This window comes from Symphalangus syndactylus, chromosome 13 (genome assembly GCF_028878055.3).
Source record: "Symphalangus syndactylus isolate Jambi chromosome 13, NHGRI_mSymSyn1-v2.1_pri, whole genome shotgun sequence".
In the NCBI taxonomy this organism is placed as follows: Eukaryota; Metazoa; Chordata; class Mammalia; order Primates; family Hylobatidae; genus Symphalangus; species Symphalangus syndactylus.
This window is the reverse complement of record NC_072435.2, coordinates 126,893,700-126,899,955: the sequence shown is the minus strand read 5'-3', so window position 1 is coordinate 126,899,955 and position 6,256 is coordinate 126,893,700. Positions and strand designations below refer to the sequence as shown.

At 55.5% G+C, this 6,256-nt stretch overlaps 1 long non-coding RNA gene across 1 annotated transcript; it reads right to left on the bottom strand.

Annotated features, from left to right (window-relative positions):
* Positions 1–4,562: 4,562 nt before the first annotated feature.
* LOC134732162 (uncharacterized) lies at positions 4,563–5,789 on the bottom strand. Its single transcript, XR_010115047.1, has 3 exons — positions 5,505–5,789; positions 5,213–5,306; positions 4,563–5,106 (listed from the first exon to the last, which is right to left on the bottom strand). It is a non-coding gene; the product is annotated as an uncharacterized lncRNA (long non-coding RNA).
* Between the last annotated feature and the right edge of the window lie 467 nt (positions 5,790–6,256).

The window sequence follows — 6,256 nt, the reverse complement described above, 5'->3', positions numbered from 1 at the left end:
GGAGGAGGGGGAGGGGGATGAGGGAGGAGGGGGAGGGGGGATGAGGGAGGAGGGGGAGGGCGCTGCCAGAATTCTCATTTCACACCTTTATGTTCATCCTGAGATAGAAGCGGAGCCCCTGTTTATGGGGCAGACCCACACACCATATGTGGACTCTGTCTTGACGCCAGCACAGAGGGCAAACTGCTTGGTCAAAATTGCCCTTACAAATCATTCCAAAACACAGTGCCCAATGGTTCTGCAAAATATATACAGAACAGATGCAGAATACAGACCAAAATGAACAGTGGATAATAAATACTGTATATGTTCAATTTAATTTGGCATTTGATTTGAATTATTTCTCTCATTTTGTCTTGCAAAATGCATATCTTGGAATTCCTATAACTCACACGTGGATATGGTGAGAATCCAAAGTTGCTGAATCACGGAATGGGCAATCAGAGCCCAGTCTCCTTGAACAGCACTGGGCAGCCACCACCTCACAGGTGCGGAGTCCCACGTCAGCAGAACCAGAAAATCAATTACCACCCGCCACGCGGCTCCACAGTGAGGGCCGCTGTGAGCTGAGGGGCCTCCGGGGTCAGGCCCTGCTCTGAGCACCTTCCACGCAGGACTCACTCAGCCCAGCACCCCACAAGGTGAGCTGGCTGCTGCCCTCATTTCACGGAGGAGGAAACAGAGACATTAAGGAACCCGTCGCAGGGAGCACAGGAGTGAGAGGGGAGTGGGGTGGGGCCTGTGTGGTTTCGATTCCTGCTCTGAACTGGCCACACTTGTGTTCAGTCCCCCATGAGGTCACCTGTGCATGATTCCTCTTGGTAGCCTCAGTGACACACAATTCGTGAGGGAATGAATGAATAAATGAAAGAACAAACCAACAGGTGTGGGTCACTGTCCCCGAGTGATGCTCTTTGAGCCAAGCTCAACCTACTGAGCCCACGTGATCAGGGGAACGTTCACTGCTCAAAGAATCCCCTCCACTCTGCCAAACACCCCCTGTGCCTACAGAAGCCACGCCCAGGAGCCCCTCTTAAGGTTCACAGTGGCTGAGTTTCCCCAGGTCACTGACTCCCGGGTGGCACTGGGCCCATCTTAGGCCATGGTGGGACCGAGGCTGGTGGGACCAGGACCTGAGGGCACTGGGAGAGCCTGGGAAGCCCGGCCTTGGTGGATGGAGAGGCCACCGCCCCAGGCTCTGCTCGGAGGCCCCTCAGCCTCCCTGGCTGTGTCCGGCAGGCTGACCCTCAGGGTCCCGGCTCCGAGTCCACTAGCTCCTGCCTGGGTTTGGCCAACGAAGGGCACAGGCAGGAGCAGGAGGAAAGAAGGAGGGGGCACAGGGTGGGCCCCATGCCCTGAGGTTTCCTGCTGTGTCCTCCATGGCCCAGCGTCCTCGGGACAGCCGTCTGCATCCCTGCCTCCCACTGACCTGGGCAGGGCCCTGCATGCCCCCTCCTTGCCCCCCAGCCCCAAGGCTGTGTCTGTGGTTGCTCTCTGGATGGCCCCAGGCCCTGCACCTAAACCTGCAGTGAATTCCCCCTGTGCTCTCCTGCCTCCCGTCGAGTCACCCTCAGCCTCCCAAGGAAGTCAGAACCCAGTGGGGCCAAGGGGGCTGGCTGGGGTGGGGCTCCCCGTGGTCACTGGCTGTTCTAAACCATGACCCTGGGGCAGCCTCGCAAGACAGAGGAGGATGTGGGGACAGAGGGCAGGACGTGTCTGAGGCCACATGGTTTGGGGCCCGTGAGGCGAGAGGCCTCTCCCCTAGGTTTCACCTCGTTCTTCCACCTGGGAGGGGTGCAGCTTTCTTCCTGCTCTCACCTGGGCCCCACAGGCCACAGGCTCCTGGGGCAGCCTGTGGTCTTCTTCCTTCTCCCCGTGTGGGGCCCGGGGGCTTTAATGCTGTAAAGCTGCCCTGAAGTATTTGTCCTGGGCTGCGGAGGCCAAGGACAGGGCCTGACTGGGCTGAAATGCAGTTTCCTCCCAGGTCTGGGCATCCCCTAGTCTCCTTTTCAGATTTAATTGTCATTTCGGAATTCCAGTTTTCAACACAGATCAGTCCTCACCTCAGGGCAGCCGCTCCTCCAGGTGGAGAAGCAGGTTCACTAATTACCAATTCCAGAGAGCCCCCCGCTGCCTGGGGGTCATCGCTGTGCCAAAGCCCGGAAGCCAGAGTCCACCTGCTGCCCCAGCATCCTGGGCTGCTGTTTAGGGCCACCATGCCCCGGTCACCTATTTGTCTGCAAGTTTATTACTCACAGGCAGCAAGAAACAACAGAAGGCTGGGTCCACAGTGAGCCCGTCCCCCAGGCTCAGCTAAGCTGCCAGGGTGGACGGAGGCTGGACTGCGCCCTGCTTCAGCACAGCTGAGGGGCCCTGCAAGGCGGCCCACCCTGGGCTACATGCCTCGGGGGACACGTGACCAGAGGGTGACGGTTTGAAGGGCATCCGGCATGCAGCAGAGAGAGGAACAAAGCCCTCACTGTCCCGGGAAGCTCTTCCCTAACTCAAGGTGCTGCATTTCCCAGAGGCACAGGGGCAAGTCCTGGGGGCGGTTTCAGGCAGTTCCTCTCCAGCTGAGGGTGCTGCGTTCCTGCACATTCCACAACTACTCTTGAGAACTACGAGTGAGAAGGGGGAGAGAACCGAGTCGGTCCAGGCCACCCACAGAACTGTCCCACACCGGGACCCAGGGCAGTTGGCCGTGGGCGGGGCTCCTGTTGGCAAAGATAGGGGCTTTCCCTGCAGAGGTAAGTTAGCAGGGAGGTGAACTTCCCCCAGGCCCCCGTGGGAGTGAAAGAGGGAACTGTCCTTCCATCCGAGGTCCAGGGGCCAGAAGTGCTCACGGGGGACTTCAGTGCCTCTCAGGGGCCTGGTCCTATTATGATTTGAGAGCTGGAGGCCTCAGAACCAGGAGAGGAAAAAAAAAAAAAACGTGATTCATTTAACAAAAATCAGATTAACGCACTAGGAAGTCTCAGGACCCAAGGAAAAAGTGAACCTCGGCTTTCTTCTTGCTAAAATTTCAAGTTCAGCTATTACGTTCTCAGATAATTTGTCGTGAAAACTGGATATTTTAGGTCAGAAGCCTATTAAAACTTGTCCTTACCATTCAAAAAAAAAAAATGACAAATCAGTGTTAGGGTAAAGAAATGCTAGGTTTCGTGTCCTGAGTTAGATCATTTTTAAACAAACTTGGGAGCCAGGGAGTGTAATTATAGTTATCCATTAACTAAAGTTTCAGAGTCTGTTAGGGAAATAAATGTTTCCTTACAGCAGTTGTAAAAATAAATCCAGTTAGCACAGCACCGTAGGATTGATGATTGGCTGCTCATGGTTATGTATGAATAAACTATTGTCAACCTCAGAAAAGACATCGGAGAAAAATATCCCCACATACATTGCATTTATTTGGGGATAGAAAAAGAGGATGAGAATCCCAAATGCACTGTGGCAAGTAACGGGTGCCTCCAGTGAGGGAGGGTAAGAAAAAGCTCTCATTGGCACAGGGAAGAAGTTCGCCTGAGCTGCTCGAACGCAGTTCATCGGTTCCAGGGACCCACAGCCAGAAGTGCTGTCAGTTTATTGAAGGAGGGGTTGTCACTGGGAAGTGGTCTTTTGAGAGCATCTGATCAGAATCACTGCGGTCCTCAAGAATGTCTGGTGATAGATAACCCTAGCCATAGAAATGCGTGTACGTGTGAACCACGCAAGCCCTGCCAGGCCGGAGATGCGCGACGGACGCGGAGGGCCTTCTTTTGGGGCTTCAGAAAGTCCTTGGAAAAGCTCTGATCGCAGACACACAGCAGCATCCTCCCCTCCCCCAGGCCTACTGACCCTGTTTCCTCTGGGTATGACAAGAGTGACTTCATCCTGGTGTCTGTCACTTTCATACTACCAATAGTGTCAACTCAATTCCAGGATCCAGAAACATAAATCGGGCTGCAGTTAAACAGATCAACAAAAGCAAACACGCACAGCCTCCTGCGGTGCCACAGTTCTCACGGCGACTTTCTCCCGGTGTAGACCACTGTGTGTGGCTGCCTGGGGAATCTGGGATCGTGACTTAAGATAGAAGGCAGAACACTCCAGACAGTTCTGGTGTCTAAACGGTGTTGGCCGCCCCTCCTGTGCCGTGCTGGGTCCCAGCGAGGGGAAGACGGAGAGGGAGGACCCTGCCCAGAGTCCCACTGTGCGGCGCCGGGGCTGTAGGAAAAGGAGGGTCTGAGCAAGTCCCCACCGCCCCACCTCTGCTCCCCGCAACGGGGCTGGGGCACCTGCCCGGGGCTCCATCCCGTCCCCACCCACCTCCTGTCAGAACCCACAGGCTGGGGTGCTCAGAGACCCGGAGCATCCGGGAGGGATGGAAAGCTGTCAGGACAGACGTCCAGGAAAATGTCACTTTTAACGGCCCTTCTTTCTGGGGCTTCCTCAATTAGGATAACCAGCCTCCGCAAGCTTCCCTGCCTGCCAAGCACAGCGGTTGAAATTTTATATTAGAAACATTCATTTCCTCTCACAGTAGAATTATTTTTTAATTTTACTTTGAAGTGTGGTCTCTGCATGAAATACAAGCCTAATTAGATCACTGTGTAATGTATTCAAACCGTAAGAATGAGAAGTGATTTGAAACCTCTCTTCTGTTCCCACACCCTTTATAATTCAGCAGTAAACGGCGTATTTATGGGAGTGGGTGAACAGTTACCGGGTGCACCACCGGTGCCAGACATTTATCAGGGACCCTGGGGCTCTGTGAGGAGACAAGAAACCCAGGACATTCCGAAGCTCCTGCTTCAGGGGTGAGCGCAGCTGGGGAGGCGGGACGGGATCCAATATCAGAGAGGAGCTGGGGTCTTGCTGAGCACAGGGGTGTCGGGGGAGAGCAGCTGGGGGCTCATCAGAGCAGACAGAAACTCTGGGGACGGGTCTCCGGTCGTGGGTGCCGCGGGCACGAGGATGTTACCAAAGGCTTTGATGGAAGTAGCGTTTCCTAAACATCGGCTCACCTATGTGGTGGGAGGGGTGCAGCGGGCGCAGCCTCAGAACCTGGCTCTCCACAGCCCCTCATTTCTCTCCACATTTTCCCAGGCTGATAAGACTGAAGTTGGGCTGGGAGAGACAGAGAAGGGTACCAACTAGGACTCCATTTGTCAGGGACAGAACCCACTTCAAACTGGCTTGAAAATGAAAGGGGGCTGGGCGCGGTGGCACACACCTGTAATCCCAGCACTTTGGGAGGCCGAGGTGGGCAGATCACGAGGTCAGGAGTTCATGACCAGCCTGGTCAACATAATGAAACCCCATTTCTACTAAAAAATACAAAAAATTAGCTGGGCGTGGTGACACATGCCTGTATTCCCAGCTACTCGGGAGGCTGAGGCAGGAGAATCGCTTGAACCTGGGAGGCAGAGGTTGCAGTGAGCTGAGATCATGCCACTGCACTCCAGCCTTGGTGACAGAAAGGGGATTTATTGGTTCGTGTAACTCAGAGGTGCAAGGGTATCTACCTTCAGGTGTGGCTGGATCCAGGGGCTCATATGATGCAGCCTGGACCTCCCCCAGCCCTCAGCTCTGCCTCCCTCCATGATGGCTCCACAGTCGATCAGGCTCCCCTTGGCATCTTCATCTGCATCCAACAGGGGTGGGCTCCTCCAAAGCAAAGGCCATTACTGGAGATGGGAAGGCAGCTGGTGCAGAAACCAGTGCCCCTGGTGGACGGGAGGGTGGGGCTTTTCCTGAGATGCAAAAGGCAGACCGAGGGGCAGGCTGCTGTGGCTCAGACTAAAGCCATCATCGTCTGGTCTGCGTGGCCTGTGGGGACCCTCCTGGGCCTCAGCGCCCCCTCTGCAGCGGAGCCCACCCACCAGGGCCCACTGATCCCCATTCCCGGGGATGCGGGGCTCCTCTGCTGGTAGAGGGTTCTGGGCCAGTTTGTCTCTGGGACACTGAGGAGGGCAGGTGCTGCTCCACCCCCACCCTGCTTCCCCGCAGAGATGCCCTGGAGCTCAGCTCAGGTGAGTTTCCGCCTCACGAATGAGGGGTCAGGTTCTCCATGGAAACGGCGCTGGGGGTGCCGCGCAGCTGCTGAAACAGAGGCCCAGGAGGGTCATTTTATTGTCATGAAGAACCATTTACAAAACACCATGCCGTGAGAAAGTCAGGGTTTAGAATAACCTGGGGCTGGGCGCAGTGGCTCACACCTGTAATCCCAGCACTTTGGGAGGCCGAGGCGGGCCAATCACAAGGTCAGGAGATTGAG